We start from the raw sequence: 21,784 nt of genomic DNA, 5'->3' as shown, positions 1-21,784 counted from the left end.
CTGGGGTTGGATACCGTGAGTGAGATGCGAAAAAGGCCATTTTAAATGAGCTTTTGGCATAAGAACAATCTGCTCCACTGGTGATGCCATACTGTGAAGAATGCATCACTGGTAGCTCTTGAAACCCATATTCACTAATCTCACTGTTTTGTATCCTGTGCTCTTTGACTTTATTTTGCACAATATCATCACTGTACTTTACTCGCTGTGCTGCTGGAAGCACTAACTTCCAGACAAGACTATGGCGTTTCGTGGGGAGGCTTGTCACGGTGGAAAAAAGTCGAAGGACCAGCTTACAGTGCTAGTTGCTACTAATATGGATGGAAGCCAAAAACTACGTTAAAGGAAAGTCCAAGAATCCCAGATGCTTTAAGCAGACCAAAGTTCTCCAATGTGATTACGATGGCCAGCCAAGAGCCTGGATTACCGGAGATCTATTCAGTGCATGGGTAAAAAAGTGGGACAGGAAGTTCCAAGCAGAGAAAAGGAAGGTGGCACTGATCGTGGACAGCTGTAGAGCTCATCCGGATGTTCCTGGTCTCAAGGCCATTTAAGATCTTTTACCTCCCACACAACGGGTAAGCTCCAACCAATGGACCAGGGGATAATCCAAGTGCTTAAGGTGCACTACAGGAAAATGTTGATGTGCCAATACCTGCGCCATGATGAAAAGAAGGCACAGTACACCCCTTCCCTTCTAGATGCAATAAACTTCCTAAAATCAGCCTGGAATGACGTGAAGAAAGAAACAATTTTAAACTGCTGGATGCACTGCGTTTCAGGATATTTCCAATGGGGAGTTTCAGGCACAGTGCCATGCAGCCGCAGAACAACTCAAGGTTCGACGTGTTGTGCGTTCAAAAATCCTATTCTGCATACCTCGATTGTAACGAGTGGTTTTTTGAGTTACTGCTGGCACCAACAACCATGCCACGTTCAAAGTCACTTTAATCACCTTTCTTCCCCATTCTGATGCTCGGTTTAAACTGCAGCATATCATCTTGACCATGTCTACATGCCTAAATGCATTGAGTATCATATCATTTTTTTTAGTGTTCCCTCCTCCTTCTTTTTTCCCTTTACATTCACTACATCTTCTTCTACTTCTTCTTTTCCCTTTACATGCACTCCTCCTTCTTCTTTTCCCTTTACATTCACTCCTCCTTCTTCTCCTTCTTCTTTCCCTTTACATTTCCCCCTCCTTCTCTTTTCCTTTACATTCACTACTACTTCTTCTACTTCTTCTTTCCCCTTTACATTCACTCCTCCTTCTTCTCCTCCTTCTTTCCCTTTACATTCACTCCTCCTTCTTCTCCTCCTTCTTTCCCTTTACATTCACTCCTCCTTCTTTCCCTTTACATTCACTCCACTTATGACCTATAAAAAGATAGAAATGATACTCCAACTTTGTGAGAACTAAACAATGATCCTATCCAAGCCAACTTTCCTCTCCCACATCCTTCAACCTTGCTCATGCTCACACATCCTTCACGCCTTCCTTCCTTGAACTTGTTTAATCATGTCATTAAATGACTTCTCTCTTTTTATACTCCTTTCCCCTATTCATTTCTCCTGCACACCACTATAAACCACACTTTTTTGTTCAAAGCACTAATCCTGTTCCAGTCATAATTTTTACTGTATGTCCATGCTCCCTCAATGCTGCTTCTGCTTGTTTGCATCACTCACAGTCTTTCTTACCAGGCACTTTGCATGTGTCCATGTGAAGTCCATTGTTTGTCTTTCTACTGCTTTTACCTCTGCGTTTTCACATTTACGTTTTGAAGGATCTGAATACCTACAAAATAAATAACAAGCAAACAAATAATATAATTAATTAATTAATTAATGCCAATTACAACTGAAGATAGTTCAAAACAAAGTAAACTGAGTTTTGCCTGATGTGTAGATATTTAGAATTCTGAAATCAAGTTTAGGGAGAGTTCTATTAAAGAATATAGAATCAGGTTTATTGGCAAAGTGTGTTGACACCCACAAGGAATTTGGTTCCAGCTGTTTGTGAAGGCATTTTATTGCAACTCCAAGTGAAATGTAAGGCCACTTTCACAATAACACAATAGCTAAACTGCAAGTGTTTAAAAACTAGTAATATTACATCAGGCATCTTAGATAATCTACTAAACACCAAGAAATCTGGGACTCGTACTGAGGACGACTTCTTCTTTTTCTTCTTTCAGCTGCTCCCATTAGGGGTCGCCACAGCGGATCATCTGTCTCCATACCACCCTGTCCTCTACATCTGCCTCTTTTACACCAACTACCTGCATGTCTTCCCTCACCACATCCATGAACCTCCTCCTTGGCCTTCCTCTTTTCCTCCTACCTGGTGGCTCCATCCTCAGCATTCTTCTACCAATATAATTCATGTCCCTCCTCTGCACATGTCCAAACCATCTTAATCTCGCCTCCCTCACCTTGTCACCAAAACATCCTACATGCGCTGTCCCTCTAATAAACTCATTTCTAATCTTGTCCATCGTCGTCACTCCCAACGAACATCTCAACATCTTCAGCTCTGCTACCTCCAGCTCCGCCTCCTGTCTTTTACTTAATGCCACTATCTCTAATCTATACAACATCACAGGTCTCACCACAGTCCTATAAACTTTCCGTTTCATTCTTGCAGATACTCTTCTATCACAAATCACTCCTGCTATCACTCTTCTCCACCCACTCCACCCTGCCTGCACTCTTTCCTTTACTTCTCTAACACACTCTCCATTACTTTGCACTGTTGACCCCAGGTACCTGAACTCCTCCACCTTCTCCACCTCTTCTCCCTGCAACCACACCACTCCACTGCCCTCCCTCTCATTCACACACATGTACTCTGTCTTACTCCTACTGACTTTTATTCCCCTTCTCTCCAGCGCATATCTTCACCTCTCCAGGCTCTTCTCAACCTGCTCTCACCACAAATCACAATATCATCCGCAAACATCTTAGTCCAGGGAGACTCCTGTCTGACCTTGTCCGTCAACCTGTCCATCACCACTGCAAACAGGAAAGGGCTCAGGGCCGATCCTTGATGTAGTCCAACCCTCACCCTGAACCAGTCTGTCGTTCCTACTGCACACTTCAATGCTGTCACACTGTCCTCATACATGTCCTGCACCACCCTCACATACTTCTCTGACACACCTGACTTCCTCATACAGTACCACAGCTCCTCTCTCGGCACCCTGTCATACGCTTTCTCTAAATCCACAAATCCACAATGCAATTCCTTCTGTCCTTCTCTATACTTCTCCATCAACATCCTCATTGCAAATAAGGCATCTGTGGTGCTCTTCCTCGGCAAGAAACCATACTGTTGCTCACAGATGGTCACCTCTTCTCTCAGCCTGGCTTCCACTACTCTTTCCCATAACTTCATGGTGTGACTGATCAACCTAATTCCCCTGTAGTTACTGCAGGTCTGCACATCTCCCTTATGCTTAAAGATCGGTACCAGCACACTCCTTCTCCATTCCTCAAGCATCCTCCCACCTCCCAGAATCTTGTTAAACAATCTGGTTAAAAACTCCACTGCTATCTCTCCTAAACATCTCCATGCTTCAACCAGTATGTCATCTGGTCCAAACGACTTTCCACTCTTCATCCTCTTAATCACTGCTCTCACTTCCTCCTTACTAATCCTATCTACATCCTGCTTGACCAACTCCACATCATCCAACCTTCTCTCTCTCTGATTGTCCTCATTCAGCAGCTGCTCAAAATAAAAGTCATATATAATTATGCAAAATCATTAGAGCATATGACATACTGCATGACAAGTTACATACCTGTCTTTCTCTAGATGGTCTTAAAGAGTACTTCTGAAAGAGGTGACATACAAACAAATATATATTATAAAGTTTCATATAATCTATTTAGTACTACAGTCCAATACACCAAGGGGGTTCCCAGCATTGTGACGTCAGCATTTCTGTAATGATTGGAAAAAAGAAAAAAATATAAGGTGAATGGAACAAACAACAATAATTTAAGTTCTTGTTGATCTTACTCATAAACACATCATTAACTTTAACTATAACAAAAGAGATAAGATAAGATAAGATAAGATAAGAAAATATAAGATAAGATAAGATATACTTATATTCGTCCCACAAAAAATGCAAGCTGTTAATTTTTTTGCCTATTATGTGTGAATAAAGACTATTTAGTTGTTCCAGTTTATTTGCCCAATGAATGACAATACAATTTTTTCTTTTAAACTGATTCCTTGAATTTTTCTTTCCTCCTTATTATGACAGGTGATCTAATAAATGTGTTAAGCACATGCAGGGCCGTATTTATTGACTAATTAGGCATCTGATTAAAAAAATAAAACTTTCTTGTAAAACAGTAAATTAGAAAATTAATGCATAACAACAATATTAATATTTGATTGGGACTAAAGAGCTACACATAGTGCTGGATTAAACATTACAGAAGAATCAAAAATTATTTTGATAATCACTAATACTGTTACTTTAGTGCATATGATTTCATAAAGTTCATAAAGTTCTATTCAATAATAATAGTCACGTGTCTGCATTTCCTTTTTTTGCGTAAATTATGTATTTGGAATATTTACATTAATCTCGTGCCGCTATTTATTTGACATAATAAATTTTTTAACAAGAAATTTGTCTAATTACAAAGACTTTATTTTAATCCCAGTATTGTTTCAGAAAACTTTAAAGACAAAATGGCTGCACTGACACCTGCACTGAGTTCCAAACCGCACTGTGATGCCTACGAAAGGCACTTCAATAGGAGAGAAAAAGCGATATTTATGTTCCAAACCGGTTTTTATGTATTTAAAGGTGTGTTCCTAATGACTTTCACTATTAAGCCATACACTTTCCAAGGCTGCTGTAATGGTGAATACAGCCTTACAAAAGGTAGAGTGCACTAGTGATCACTACCGCTAAATAAAACACCGCCCTCTCTCAATCCAGGGACTGTTGCAGTAACAAACAAGTTTTAAACAGCAATTAGGGCACATGACACACAATTATCACTTTCATTCCAATTAGCAAAAATCATCCTGAAATAAAACTGTTTTATATTTCAAGCATCATGCATTTTATTAGAATTGTGTCATTATATGTAAACTACAAAAAAAGTTAATTACTTGAAATACTAAAACGCGCTTAGAAAAATTTATTTTCTATTTCTTCTGTTTTAATTGTGTAGATCTTCTGAGCAGCAGCTTTATTTATTTATCTATTGATTCTATCAGTCGGTCTGCCACTGTTCTGGCTGGATGTGTGTTTTAGAGTCACTTGCTATAAGGTGGGGGAGGGGAGCCTGCGTGCACGGGGTGGGGGAGGGGAGTCTGTGCTCACAGGTGGGGGAGGGGAGTCTGTGCTCACATGTGGGGGAGGGGAAGCAAAAAGCAGCCTGAGCCACAACATTTAAAGCAGGGGTCACCAACCTTTTTCACACTGAGAGCTACTTCTTGGGTACTGATTAATGTGAAGGACTACCAGTTTGATACACACTTCTAAAACCAAAACTCAAAGCACACTCTAGGTCACCTAGATCATCATCTCGCGGGCCGGAGATAAATGTACATCGGGCCAGATGTGGCCCACGGGCCTTGAGTTTGACACCCCTGATCTATGTGAAGACACTGATCATGTTAATGATTTCTCACAATAATTAGCAACAATGATTCAACAATGTAGGAAACAGCTATTATTAGAAAACGTCCGCAGGCACCATGTTGGTGACCCTTGGTTAAAAGCTTCCAGTGTCGTGGCTCAAGAACAAACTTAATTCAATATTAAAACAAAGACTCCAGTCAAATAGCAAAGACTAAGTGCAGAATCCAAGGTTGTGATGTCAAAGTATCAGGATTTATTCCCTTTTGAAACAAAGTCTGAGTGTTTCATGGAAGTGTCCAAAGTCACAGCCTTTTTATACTCTTTTCTTACAGTCTAGACAACACAGCTCTTTTTTTATATTTGCTAATGGTTACCTCTTCTGTCAACATTATCTTCAATCTTTTCAGTACTTTATGTTTTAATAACCTAAAACTAATTACAATAAAATATACCAGCGCTGTCTGCACACACACACACACACACACACAAGAATATAAGCTTCAAAGTTAGAAACAAATGCTAATGGCTGTAAATAGTGAGAGCTTTTTTAGTGTAAATTAATATTTTTTATCAAACATTAATTATTGGATTATATTATACGTTTATCTTTCATTTAAGCGGATTCTGTCTATTCATTCATATGCACTAACATTTTGCCTCTGATTGGCCAGATGCCCCAAAGTGTGTATCTTAGCAGCAGTGCAGTTCTCCTAGAGGGCGCTGTGTTATACACACTTTGTGGGGGCAGGTGGGGGGGTTTCACACACCTTCGATACACAAATCATGTAAAAGTGAATTTTGAGGACAGGTGAGATTTTAAGCCTGGATACCATTTTAGAGCATGCTGAATGTTACAGTATAGTGAAACAAATAAGGACATACAAAATGTCCACAATTGTCAAGGTGGTCCTCATTTCACCAGTGTGTTTTCTGGTGAATGTACCCAAAGGTAACATGAGTAAGTACACACACACACACACACACACACATTTTACTTTTCAAGCATTTCTCCTATAAAAACAAACAGGCAATAAAAACAATAATATCATATAAAACTTTAAAGGGGGCTATATTGTAACTTACAGATGTAGATCTCCATGTCTCTGTTGTTACTCCACCCCCAAAAATATTTTCCACATTGCTGCTTTTTTTTTTTGCAAATCTCCGATAAAACAACTTTTTTGATTGTCCATTTTTTTCCTTGTTTTCTTTGTTTTTTTGTAAACAAAGTCCAGTTAGCACGAGCTATAAACAGCTGTTTGCATTGACCTGAGAGCTGCATCACTTCCTGGTTTGTCACAACACGTGCTGCTTCGGCCAGTAAGAGTTTATAAAGAGTAATAAAACTAAGACTCACACACGTGGAGAATAAAATCCCTCCATATATCGTTAGAATCCTGCACTTATTGGCTACATTGTCCATCAGTCTTTTTGTTTCCATAATGCTTGAAGGCTTGAAGGTTTGAAATGAAAGTTGGCGCATAAAAAAAAACATGACGACACCTGCAGAGAGAGTAAAGACTCAACCAAAGATTCTCCATCTTTTACTATTTATTTTATTACAGTGGTACCTTGACATACGAGTGCCTTGACCTAAGAGTTGTCCGAGATACGAGCGGTCACTCGATCGATTTTTTGCTTTGATACGCGAGCAAAAACTTGAGGTACGAGCTCGAGACGCCGCTGCAAGATGGCGAATCAAAGCCAGAAAGCGAAGATTGTGACAAAAATTAAGATAAGCAAAGAAGAAAAAGTAAAAATGTTAAAGTTTAGGGATACGTAGTGTACAGGAGTGATAGTAAAAAAACGAGTTTTCCCTGAGCCTCCGCTTATCTCCTTTACCACCCCTCCACACTGGCGTTTTCGTTACCTCAAGTTGTCTCATCTCCAAGGAAAATACACTGAATTAAACCTTATTATATATTTACATTCTCTTTTATTATGTTTTTATACAAGATTTGTCATTTTGAATACATTCTTATTCAAAAACACGTAACAAAAACAACTGGGGTGGCATTTTGGGGGCTGGAACGGATTAATGGCATTTCAATTAATTTCAATGGGGAAATTTGTATTTCATGTAATCCAGAATATTGTTGTCAAAGATGAACATGTCCTTTTAATAACAACTGCACTGAAAACTGTTTGTTTAGCTGAACATATTCATGTTTACAAAGTTGCACATACCGTAGAACCACCTTGTGTTTTGGATGTTAAGGATATTTTGCACCACAAACTGTTTGACATTTTGATGTCTTATGGCTGTGATTCTGATTTGTTTATTGTACCATATAGTTGCATGCAATTCGTTCAGTTTGTCATATCAGAATCATTATGTTTTTATTATTTTTAGTTTTTCAAAATAAGCTTGAAAAATAAAATTTGTGAAACATGAGTATATAGTTTGTTCATTTTTCTTTTAAGACTTAAAAGCAAGTTTTTCATTTTAGGTCCTTTTAATGGGTAAACATGAATGGTGTAATTCAGAAGAATAACTTTGAATCAAGTAAGTTCTTTTTATAGGTCACTTAGAATTGATGATAAACAACTCTAGAGGGAAAGAAAATTGTTGCAGAGTAAAGTCAAAGTACCTCTGAATAGAGTTAAAAAGTAGCAGAGTCAATTTCAAGTAGCTTAGAACTGTGTAAAATAGTACAAGAGTTAATTTGAAAAAACACTAAATGGAGTCAAATATAACTTGAAAGAGTAAAATAACACTTCATTGAGCATAATTCACTCTTGAAAAATTACTCTATCAAAAGAGTAACTTTTACTATTTTTAGAGAGGGACCAAATGTTATATGGAATAGAGAAAAACTTTCTTCAATTTGAGTTAATTTGACTCTAGCAAATTAACTGTGTAACATCATATCTCATGTAAATTTATCATGGTCAAGTTCATGTTATAAGTGCAAATTTGTCTGGTTCGAAAAACCACTTTCTTTTCGTCCTAGAAGACTGAGACTTGCAGAATTGCATTTTCACAGAAACTCATTCTTGACATCACGTAAAAGGCCTTGCCAAATTTTTGATGAATTATGAATTTCTAACCCATTTACATGAACTTTTTGCAGTTTTCAACAGTTTTTATGAAATCATGATTATGAATATGGAAAGTCATATTTTTGAAATAACTAAAATATTTATGTGAAAAATATATTTTGGTCAGAAAATGTTTTGTATATCATATCTCATAAATATGTAAAATTCTCATGGGCAAGTGCATGCTGTTTGTGCAAATACGCTTGGTTCGAAAAACCGCTTTCTCTTCGTCCTAGAAGCCTGAGACTTGCGGAATCACATTTTCAGCAAAAATATGCCGAATATGCCAAATAGTTAAAAAAAATGCGAAAAGTGAATGTATTTGAAATTTGCATTATATTCATTAGCATAATTTCATTAAAAACCATTAAAACGTGTAATACGTAAACAAAAAACGTTCACATGACAAACCATTTTTTTTTTTAATTTTGATGTTTTACATAAACATGCAATTAATTAGTAAAATATAAATTTTTATATACAGAAGCATATTTTCATGGAATCCATGTTTGGCAAAAATATGACTATTTTCAAATAAATATGACATAAATTGGTAAAATATGAATTTTTATATACAAAGAAATAATTTAATGAAAAACTGTTAAAAAAAATGTAAATAATTCAATAAAATAACGCAATATGACAAATCAAGTTTGTAAAATTCATTTTGAAAAATATGACTTTTCATTAGAATCATTTAACTAAAAACTATTAAAAGTGAAAAAACACAAAATGTGATATGTCAAACAATGGTTTAAAAATAATGACTTTTTTATATAAGATGTAAAGTTTTTATTAAAATATATAATTTCCTATTCATAATCATAATTTCATAAAAAAAAAAAAAAAACGCTAACCTTTACCATAAAAATGAGTAATTGTATAAATAAAAAAACTATGGAAAACCTTTAAAAAAAAAAATGTGCTATAAGTGAATGAAAAACAAAAAAGTGACATGTCTCCAGTTTACCAGATATTGACCTAAAAATTACTTCAGAGTCAGCCTACTGAGGAGGACATAATATATTGGGCTTCTAAACAATGTAAATCATATTCTGCTGGTATCATTAGAGGTGTAGATGGAAAAAATACTCTGCCTAAACTAGCTTTAATAATGTTGGTGAAGCATTACCATGGGATGTCACACAACTAGCATCAACTAAGATACTGGAAAAATCTATTAAATTAATACAAAGCTGAGAATATAGAAAATCAAATCTATTTTACCAAGAGCGAATTAAGAGATAAGGCAGTATATGAAAAGTTAAGAAAGCTCACTCCTGAAAGGCCTTCTAGGATCGGGTTATATTAACTGCAATAAAGTGATTTGCTTCTTTTCATCTCATGACTGGAAGATTCTTCATTTGGTCTGGCTGTTTAATATTTGGTATTTTTAGACTTATTCATAACTATATAGTAATTGCTTGAAACTGATTTCAACGTAGAGCCACTTAATTGATGTGTCAGCTCATGCACAGGGTCTGAGTTCTGACAGTATACCTGATAATACTGCTAATAGACATATTGAACAAGCACTGAGTAATAATTGTCGCATGATGTCTTGGAGAAGATGAAATAACTGCCAACAAAGTTTTTTGAGAAGATTAAGAATTGATTCACGAGTGTTGGACACTACTTTGTTTTAGGATTGATTCTTGTATTGATTGTTGGAATTGTACTTTGTTGCCATGTTTGATGATGATGGTAAGACAAACCATAAAGGCTTTGATTAGAGTGGTAATGATGAAGGATTATATGCATGTAGGGAGGGAATGAAATGAAATCTGTTGTTCATTTGCAGTTTATATCACCGATCCTGTTCCCAGGAAAGAACATCCTATTTTATTGGTGTGTGAGGCTGAATCATAAACGATTAAAAGTGGCCATTGTTAGTGTTAAGATGGTTCTTATTTACATTTACATTTACACTTGCAGCATTTAGCAGACGCCCTTATCCAGCGCGACGAACAAAAATGCTTTGAGTCTCTAGCAATGCATGAATCTACACTTGTATGTGATATGACAAATCAAGTTTTTTAAAAAAACAATTGTGAAAAATATAACTTTTCATATTTATTAGCATCATTTAACTAAAAACCATTAATTCATTCATTCATTTTCTCCCGCTTATTATCCGTAATTCGGGTCGCGGGGGCAGCAGTCTAAACCGGCCCCCACCTTCGACTGCTGCCCAATCCTCACAGCACCGTCCCTTACGGTCCCTCCTGCAGGTGGTAAGCCCAAGGGAAGGCGGCCCCACGTCACTCTGACATCACGGACCTTGATATTTCCCTCGTAAGGGACCCCCGAAGCATAGAGGGTTAAGGGCCTTGCTCAAGGGCCCAAGAGTGGCAGCCTGGCGATACCGGGGCTTGAACCCCAGACCTTCCGATCGGCAACCCAGCGCCTTAACCACTGGAGTCACCACTCCCCCACTAAAACTAAAAACCATTAAAAGTGCAAAAATTCTACGCAAAAGTTTATATGACAAACAATGGTTTGAAAATGACTTTTTTATATATATATATATATATATATATATATATATATATATATATATATATATATATATATATATATCATTTCCCTTTAAGAAATCATAATTTCATAAAAACACGTTAACCTTTACCATAAAAATATGCGTAATTGTGAAAATATAAATCATGTTTATGTAAAACCTTTAAAAAAAAGTGACATAAGTGAATCAATAACCAAAAAATGACCATGCAAATCATGTTTTGACAAAAAAGGTGACATTTTTATAAAAATGTGATAGTTAAAATGAAAATATAAATTTTCATATTGAATTCAATGAAAAACTTTTACACGACAAACCATGGTTTGACAAAAATATGACTTTTTACATAACGAAATGATAGTCATTATTAGAATATGAATTTTCATATTTAGAAGCATGTGTTCATGGAAAAAGTTTAAATAATTGCCATTAAGAAGCAAAAAACTAAAAAGTGACCATACAAATCATATTTTGATAAAAATGTCATTCTCATTATAAACGTAATAGTTATTCTGGAAATATGAATTTATTTATAAGAAAAAGCGGTTTCTCGAACCAAGCGAATTTGCACAAACAGCATGCACTGGAGGGGTCTATTAGAATTTTACAAACCTTTAATGAGATATGATATAACAAACCATTTTCTGACCAAAATATGATATTTTTCACATAAAAATTAGTTATTTAAAAAATATGAATTTTTATATTCATTATCATAATTAAAAAAAATCTGCAAAAAGTTAATGTAAACAGGTTAGAAATTCATAAGTAATTAAAATCGAAACATCAGCACATTTTTCGCAATGCCTTCCACGTGCTGTCAAGAATGAGTTTCTTAGCCTGTGAAAATGCGATTCCGCACGTCTCAGGCTTCTAGGACGAAGAGAAAGCATTTTTTCGAACCAAGCGTATTTGCACAAACAGCATGCACTGGTCCATTAGAATTTTACATATTTATAATGAGATATGATATAACAAACTATTTCCTGACCAAAAAATGCTATTTTCACATTAATATTATTGTTATTTAAAAAATATGAATTCTTCCAGACAAGACTATGGCATTTCGTGGGGAGGCTTGTCACAGTGGAAAAAAGTCGAAGGACCGGCTTACAGTGCTGGTTGCTGCTGATATGGATGGAAGCCAAAAACGTCAGCTCTACGTTAAAGGAAAGTCCATGAATCCCAGATGCTTTAAACAGACCAAAGTTCTTCAATGTGATTACGATTAACAGCCAAGAGCCTGGATCACCGGAGATCTATTCAGTGCATGGTTGAAAAAGTGGGACATGAAGTTCCAAGCAGAGAAATGGAAGGTGGCACTGATCGTGGACAGCTGTAGAGCTCATCCGGATGTTCCTGGTCTCAAGGCCATTAAGATCTTTTACCTTCCACCTAACACAACGGGTAAGCTCCAACCAATGGACCAGGGGATAATCCAAGTGCTTAAGGTGCACTACAGGAAGAAGTTGATGTGCCAATACCTGCTCCATGATGAAAAGAAGGCACAGTACACCCCTTCGCTTCTAGATGCAATAAACTTACTAAGTTCAGCCTGGAATGACGTGAAGAAAGAAACAATTTTAAACTGCTGGATGCACTGCTTGATTCAGGATATTTCTGATGGGGAGTTTCAGGCACAGTGCCATGCAGCCGCAGAACAACTCAAGGTTCGACGTGTTGTGCGTTCAAAAATCCTTTTCTGCATACCTCGGTTGTAACGAGTGGTTATTAGCCTTTCTATCAGCTCGAACCAGTCTGGCCATTCTCCTCTGACCTCTAGCATCAACAAGGCATTTGCGCCCACAGAACTGCCCCTCACTAGATAGATCAGCAGTTTCTGAAATACTCAGACCACCCCCGTCTGGCACCAACAACCATGCCACGTTCAAAGTCACTTTAGTCACCTTTCTTCCCCATTCTGACGCTCGGTTTAAACTGCAGCAGATCGTCTTGACCATGTCTACATGCCTAAATGCATTGAGTTGCTGCCATGTGATTGGCTGATTAGAAATTTGCGTTAATGAGCAGATGGACAGGTGTACATAATAAAGTGGCCAGTGAGTGTGTATATATATATATATATATATATATATATATATATATATATATATATATATATATATATATATATATATATATATGAAAAGTCACAATCTATCGATTTATTTATATTTATAGTTTTAATCAGAGCTACTTTACAGCATCATCATACACAGCACTAGAGTTGTGTTTTTGCACCTGGAACAACTCTGAAATCAAAGATTATTATTCATCTTTTGAGATGCATAATTGGGAGATTGGGAAATTTTCCTAATTTAGGACCATTTTTGTTTTTCTTGTAATGGTTGCTAGGATTGACAAACTTGACCTTTGTAAAAACATTACATTGGCATAATCTGTATAATGCTACTTAAAGTTTTAGATGTACACTAAAGTGCCAACTAATGCTCATTTTACATTGTTCAGAATGTCCCCATCAAAAAAACATGAATGCATCCTGAAAGCCCTTAATGTCTACATGAACAAAGACCAATCAAACCTTGTGAAAGAGTATATGGTAAGTCATTTACATTTTTTTAAAAACTTGTATGTTTCTCTGCAACCATCCCCTCCTCTCACCCTTGATCTGTTGGTAAATCTCATTTTATACTTGACATTTTTAGGATGCTGAACATGATGACGTTGAACCTCGATGTGCAACACCACCCTGGAAATCGATGTCATTGTACATCAAGGAGCAGATGCTACAGATCCTTATGAAGATGTTGGCATCATTGAAGGCGTCAAAATGTTTGAAAACCTGAACAATGTGGCAAATGCATGTTCTGTGACACTTGGTGTCATTTATGCATTAAACTTGGCTTATCCACAAGAGCTAAAATATACTTTTATATGTATATATAAATATATATATAATTATATATAAATATATAAGTATTTCAAAAGTTGTTTATGGAGCTAGATGCAAACAAGTTGTCAAACAAGGTCCAGGTCCTGAAAAATCTTCTCATAAGGCAAGACATACTGTTTTCTCTATAAAGTTGTGGTGTTTGCTGTAGCAGTACATTATTTTAGTACTAAATGTTCATTCCTTGCAATGTTTGTGTTACTTTGAGTAACATTGTTATTTTTTTTATATTTTCCCTCTTGAAACTGAAAAAAAAGCTGACTTTTGTATTATTATTTGTTTTGTATTAATATTTTGTGAATCTTTTAAATGAAGCATGCTTAGAGTTTTTTGTATTGTATTTAGTTTTTTTGTAATAAGTAAAAATAAATTTTATATTTGAAAAATGAAGGCAGTTTTCATAGTTTTTACAGTACACATTCTTGTTAGAAAAAAAATGTGAATAGCTGTAGATTAATTGAATAAACTAATCAATAAAACCGGATTATTTGTTTTGGTTGAAGGCATCAATATACATTTTAGAATAATTAAACTTAATTAATTTAACCCTCTTGAGTCTGAGGGTGTTCTTGGCCTCTTGAGAGATTTTGACATGATCTTACATTTGGTTCTTTTTAGTTGCTTTAAAATATATTATTGACAAAAGACTTATTACACTGTATTCAGCACAAACTGGGCTACCATAATATGTAAACAACTTATATGTGTGTGTTTGTATTTTTTACAAAATAAGGTTTATGCATGGTTTTTGAAAAAGCAAAAAAAAAAAAAAAAAAACCTCACTGAAATAAGGCCACACAAAACCTATAGTAAACGTTTTCCCAAGACTTTTAGAGAACAGATCTTCTAATGTAGGGTTTTTTTTTTAATCATGTGAAAATCATCCTGCCTGCTCCTTCACATTAAAGAATACATTGATTTAAAATTTAAAAGACACTTTATACTTTGAAAGGCCATATGCGAAGAGGCGTCGACATGCTGTGACTGACAGGTTTGTAGACAATGGGTCGCATAATGAGCTGCAGATTACATAATAAACTGTGGATCACTGAGCCAGGATCTGAGTGAGAAGTATATTAATACAAGAAAGAATGTGTTTCCTTTGTGGTTTATTTAAAATACACATTAGCAAGGACAGCATTAAAAAGGGAATTGTGTAACAATAAAACAATACAGTACAGTATGTATAAAAAATAAAGAGTGCAACAAAAACAATAACACAATACACTACAGTAGGGTTCCTCAAATCCTAGCCTGTAGGGCTACAATGCTATGCATTGAATATATATTTAAAAAAAAAACAAAAAAAAAAACAACAACAATAACAATAAAACAATACACTACAATAATATGCAAAATCCCTGTGCCACTCTGTTCAACTGAAGACACAGGTGAACATCGCATGCCAGGCATTTCCATGGTGTTTTGTGGTGCTTACCATGCAATGTTTTGCAATGTATACAGCTCTTGCAGCCGGCAGTGGCAACATTTCTGACATCAGAGGACAGTTCAGATCCTGGAACTGGTACATGATCAGAGTTGGTCCGTTTTGGCACTACTTTCTGTGTGACGCTACAAAGCTTGGCAACAAGTTGTTCCATAAATTCTTTAAGGGACACGTCACCATACAGTTCTTTATGCACAATGAAACTGTTGGTGGCAGTGATGTCCAAGAAGTGGAGAAAAATCGTTCGGTACCACTTCATTGTTTTGTGCTGTGCTGTGTAGTATTGTAACAGTTGATTAAACAGGTCAAAGCCCCCCATGTGCTGGTTGTTTGCAGTTACAAGTGCAGTGCATGGAAATGTCTTTGTGCAGGTGCTTGATCACATCTGTTTATGAAACACACACACACACAGACACATGAATATCACTAATTGTGTCATTGATAAAGTTGTTTGCATATGTCATACAATGCAATAATGATTCAAACTAAATATAATTTAAGAAAATATAAAATATGCGACGCCTGCGTGGCCTGGTGTGAGTTTCCAGTGAAGGCAGGTGTGATGCAGCCACATTCCTAAAAATAACCAAACAATATATTTTAGGTTGATGAATACACTTAAACAACATATATTTGTTAGCATGCATTGTACATATAGCATTTACACCTCAGCAGGAACACCGGAACATCTCTGCTAGCTAAACACTACATAACAGCCTTTCAGGATGATCAGTGACACCAACCAAAACTGAACTGAGGCTAAAATATAACTTTATATACCGTCAACAATATTTAGGGCATACAATTACAAACATTTAATGTTACAAATGAGCAGATATTGGCGGATTTTTGTTGTAACATTAAAAGGCAATGCTGACAAAAGCTAGGCAGAGATGTCTACAAACAATATTAGTTTTATATGATCAGAATGTAAGACTAAATAACTTACTCATCGTAGCAACTTGCTGGAAAGTCCTCGCTCTTCAAAATGCAAACGCTCCTCGTCGGAATCGCAATCTTCTTCGGATAAAAAGGTAAATTCTCTGGCATTGTTTTATGCCACTGTCCGGGGGCGTGTGTGTGTGTGTGACTCAACGTGTGAACTGTTTTACCTGTGAATAGCGGGGGGGGGGGGCGTGGTGGAAAATCTGTGCCTCTACTTGGTTTCACATGATTTATATTCATTGGAAACATGTTTTTTATTTCTTATTCTAAAACTACACACTTTAAGCTGTTTAAAGATATATTTATTATTTCCGTGTGTCAGCTATTGGCCGAGTTTAAGCGCTTTTTGATGACGTGTTTCTAAACGAAGATCACGCAGACAGAGGCAACAGATGGCGCCCCCTGAATATTTTATTAATTTAAAAAAAAATACAACGTTTTGTTTATATAGGGAGCATACACAAATGAAAGTAGACCCTTTACAGATTTAAATAATGTATTACTTTGACATGTTTGATCAAATATGACAGAGCAGTTTAAGCTCTTTTTGCTGGCATCTGAAAAAAAAAGCACGTTTGGGCGCCGGCGGCGAATCAGACTCCAGAGGGTTAATATATTAAAACAAAATTCATCATCTCATCTCATCTTCTCCCGCTTATACGGGGCCGGGTCACGGGGGCAGTAGTCTAAGCAGAGATGCCCAGACTTCCCTCTCCCTAGACACTTCTTCCAGCTCTTCCGGGGGGACACCGAGGCGTTCCCAGGCCAGCCGGGAGACATAGTCTCTCCAGCGTGTCCTAGGTCTTCCCCGGGGTCTCCTCCCAGTGGGACACGCCCGGAACACCTTCCCGGAAAGGTGTCCAGGAGGCATTCGGAACAGATGCCCCAGCCACCTCAGCTGACCCCTCTCGATGTGGAGGAGCAGCGGCTCTACTCTGAGCTCCTTTTGAGTGACCGAGCTTCTCACCCTATCTCTAAGGGATCGCCCAGCCACCCTGCGGAGAAAGCTCATTTCGGCCGCCTGTATCCGGGATCTTGTCCTTTCGGTCCTGACCCAGAGCTCATGACCATAGGTGAGAGTAGGAACGTAGATTGACCGGTAAATCGAGAGTTTCGCCTTGCGGCTCAGCTCTTTCTTCACCACGACAGACCGGTACATCGACCGCATTACTGCAGAAGCTGCACCGATCCGTCTGTCAAACTCCCGTTGCATCCTTCCCTCACTCGTGAACAAAACCCCAAGATACTTAAACTCCTCCACTTGAGGCAAGAACTCTCCACCAACCTGAAGTGGGCAAACCACCCTTTTCCGACTGAGGACCATGGCCTCGGATTTGGAGGTGCTGATTCTCATCCCAGCCGCTTCACACTCGGCTGCAAACCGTCCCAGTGACTGCCGAAGGTCTTGGTTTGATGAAGAAAACACGACAACATCATCTGCAAAGAGCAGAGACGAAATCGCGTTGTCACCAAACCGGACACCCTCCGGCCCCTGGCTGCGCCTAGAAATTCTGTCCATAAAAATTATGAACAGAACCGGTGACAAAGGGCAGCCCTGACGGAGTCCAACATGCACCGGGAACAAGTCTGACTTACTGCCGGCAATGCGAACCAAGCTCCTGCTTCGGTCGTACAGGGACCGGACAGCCCTTAGTAAAGGACCCCGGACCCCATACTCCTGGAGCACCCTCCAAAGGCCGCCGCGAGGGACACAGTCGAATGCCTTCTCCAAATCCACAAAACACATGTGGACTGGTTGGGCAAACTCCCATGAACCCTCCAGCACCCTGTAGAGGGTATAGAGCTGGTCCAGTGTTCCACGGCCTGGACGAAAACCACACTGTTCCTCCTGAATCTGAGGTTCTACTTCGCTTGGCCTGCCGGTACCCGTCGGCTGCCTCAGGAGTCCCACAAGCCAACCAGGCCCGATAGGACTCCTTCAGCTTGACGGCATCCCTTACTTCCGGCGTCCACCACCGGGTTCGGGGATTGCCGCCTCGACAGGCACCGGAGACCTTACAGCCACAGCTCCGAGCGGCCGCTTCGTCAATGGAGGTGGAGAACATGGTCCACTCGGACTCAATATCTCCAGCCTCCCTCGGGATCCGGTCGAAGCTCTGCCGGAGGTGGGAGTTGAAGATCTCTCTGACAGGAGACTTGGCCAAACGTTCCCAGCAGACCCTCACAGTACGCTTGGGTCTGCCAAGTCTGTCCAGCTTCCTCCCCCGCCATCGGATCCAACTCACCACCAGGTGGTGATCAGTTGACAGCTCCGCCCCTCTCTTTACCCGAGTGTCCAAGACATACGGCCGCAGGTCAGATGAAACGACCACAAAGTCGATCATCGACCTACGGCCTAGGGTGTCCTGGTGCCACGTGTTCTGATCGACACCCTTATGCTTGAACATGGTGTTCGTTATGGACAGACTGTAACTAGCACAGAAGTCTAATAACTGAACACCACTCGGGTTCAGATCAGGGGGGCTGTTCCTCCCAATCACGCCCCTCCAGGTGTCACTGTCGCTGCCCACGTGGGCATTGAAGTCTCCCAGTAGAACGATGGAGGCCCCCAGCACTTTCCAGCACCCCTCCCAGAGACCCCAAGAAGGCCGGGTACTCTACACTGCCGTTTGGCCCGTAGGCACACACGACAGTGAGAGACCTATCCCCGACCCGTAGGCGCAGGGAAACGACCCTCTCCAAACTCCTCCACCACGTTAAGGTGGCAGTTCAAGGAGAGGTAAAACAAAATTAAGAATGTTAATTACATTAAGTTAATGTAATGTTGTTCAGTTAAATCAACTTAACATTCATAAAACAAAATTAAGAATGTTAAGTTGATTTAACTGAACAACATTACATTAACTTAATGTAATTAACTTAAGTTTACTGAAATCAATATAGTTAATTAAATGCAACCTAACTGAGTTACGTGGAACCTGTTGACATAAAAAAAGTTAAGTAAGGCCAACATATAATTTTTTTGATACTCCTTCTTTTTTCCCTTTACATTCACTACTCCTTCATCTACTTCTTCTTTCCCTTTACATTCACTACTCCTTCTTCTCCTTCTTCTATCCCTTTACATTCACTCCTCCTTCTCCTTCTTTACCTTCACATTCACTCCTCCTTATTTCCCTTTACATTTCCTCCTCCTTCTTCTTTTCCTTTACATTCCCTCCTTCTTTTTTTCCTTTACATTCACTACTCCTTGTTCTACTTCTTTCCCCTTTACATTCACTCCTCCTTCTTCTCCTCCTTCTTTCCCTTTACATTCACTCCACTTATGACCTATAAAAAAATAGAAGTGATACTCCAACTTTGTGAGAACTAAACAATTATCCTATCCAAGCCAACTTTCCTCTCCCACATCCTTCACGCCTTCCTTCCTTGACCTTGTTTAATCATGTCATTAAATGACTTCTCTCTTTTTATACTCCTTTCCCCTTATCATTTCTCCTGCACACCACTATAAACCACACTTTTTTGTTCAAAGCACTAATCCTGTTCCAGTCATAATTTTTACTGTATGTCCATGTTCGCTCCCTTAATGCTGCTTCTGCTTGTCTGCATCACTCACAGTCTTTCTTACCAGGCACTTTGCATGTGTCCATGTGAAGCCCATTGTTTGTCTTTCTACTGCTTTTACCTCTGCGTTTTCACATTTACGTTTTGAAGGATCTGAAGTACCTACAAAATAAATAATAAGCAAACAAATAATATAATTAATTAATTAATTAATTCAACTGAAGATAGTTAAAAACAAAGTAAACTGAGTTTTGCCTTATGTGTAGATATTTAGAATTCTGAAATCAAGTTTAGTGAGAGTTCTATTAAAGAATTTAGAATCAGGTTTATTGGCAAAGTGTGTTGACACACACAAGGAATTTGGTTCCAGCTGTTTGTGAAGGCATTTTATGTCAAGTGAAATGTAAGGCCACTTTCACAATAAAACAATAGCTAAACTGCAAGTGTTTCTCATGTTTAAAAACTAGTTATATTACATCAGGCATCTTAGATAATCTACTAAACACCAAGAAATCTGGGACTCGTACTGAGGACGACTGAGGGACTCATACAGAACATACAAAAGCTGAAAACGTTTACCGATGTTCCAGAAGGAAACATGATGCATTAAGAGTCATAGGATGTAACTTTTTTAATTGGATAATCAGAGCAAATTGTACTTACAGTTTAATACCAATTAAGGCCTAAAGATTTTTCTTACCTTGTTTCTTTGGTGGACTCTGCAGCTGGCAAATAGATGGTTGATCTGTCTCTGCTGGTGATGTTGTTTTGAGATAGGTCTATGGGCTCCTCCTCATTACTTGACATTTCATCACCTTGGTCAAAAGTTCTTGGATGCATCCAACATCACCTTTTTCAGAAGGTAAAGTTAAAGAGAGCACATAACTGGGTGCTGAACTGGCAGAAACTGAACAGCTGTTTAACAGAAAGAGGTCGTATTAAGTTGCAATGTGTTGTGGATACTTAAATAATACTCTTCTTTCGGCTGCTTCCATTAGGGGTCGCCACAGCTGATCATCCTTCTCCATACCACCCTGTCCTCTACATCTGCCTTTTTCACACCAACTACCTGCATGTCTTCCCTCACCACATCCATAAACCTCCTCCTTGGTCTTCCTCTTTTCTTCCTTCCTGGTGGCTCCATCCTCAGCATTCTCCTACTGATATACCCCATGTCCCTCCTCTGCACATGTCTGAACCATCTCAATATCACCTTGACTCCAAAACGTCCTACATGCGCTGTCCCTCTAATAAACTCGTTTCTAATCCTGTCTATCGTCGTCACTCCCAATGAACATCTCAACATCTTCAGCTCTGCTACCTCCAGCTCCACCTCCTGTCTTTTACTCAATGCCACTGTCTCTAAACCATACAACATCTCAGGTCTCACCACAGTCCTATAAACCTTCACTCTCACAGATACTCTTCTATCATATCCATTACTTTGCACTGTTGACCCCAGGTACCTGAACTCCTCCGCCTTCTCCACCTATTGTCCCTGCAACTGCACCACTCCACTGCCACACACATGTACTCTGTCTTACTCCTACTGACTTTCATTCCCCTTCTCTCCAACGTGTACCTCCACCTCTCCAGGCTCTTCTCAACCTGCTCACTACTCTCACCACAAATCACAATATCATCCACATCATAGTCCATGGAGACTCCTGTCTGACCTCATCCTTCAACCTGTCCATCATCACTGCAAACAGAAACGGGCTCAGAGCCGATCCTTGATGCAGTCCAAACTCCACCTTGAACCAGTCTGTCGTTCC

The 21,784-nt window shown here is 38.5% G+C and overlaps 1 long non-coding RNA gene across 2 annotated transcripts; it reads right to left on the bottom strand.

Moving 5' to 3' along the window:
- Positions 1-1,100: 1,100 nt before the first annotated feature.
- Positions 1,101-20,825, bottom strand: LOC310727182. Of its 2 annotated transcripts, XR_014533947.1 has the most exons (5): positions 20,710-20,825; positions 19,702-20,171; positions 19,498-19,639; positions 1,264-1,321; positions 1,101-1,175 (listed from the first exon to the last, which is right to left on the bottom strand). It is a non-coding gene; the product is annotated as an uncharacterized lncRNA (long non-coding RNA). The 2 variants fall into 2 exon arrangements; XR_014533948.1 differs by lacking the exon at positions 19,498-19,639 and having other exon boundaries at positions 1,101-1,169; positions 1,240-1,459; positions 19,839-20,171.
- Positions 20,826-21,784: the final 959 nt, after the last annotated feature.

The sequence above is a fragment of the Silurus aristotelis genome, assembly GCF_946808225.1.
Source record: "Silurus aristotelis genome assembly, chromosome: 6".
NCBI lineage: Eukaryota > Metazoa > Chordata > Actinopteri > Siluriformes > Siluridae > Silurus > Silurus aristotelis.
The sequence above is the reverse complement of the archived record's forward strand: the minus strand, read 5'-3'. Positions and strand labels throughout refer to the sequence as shown.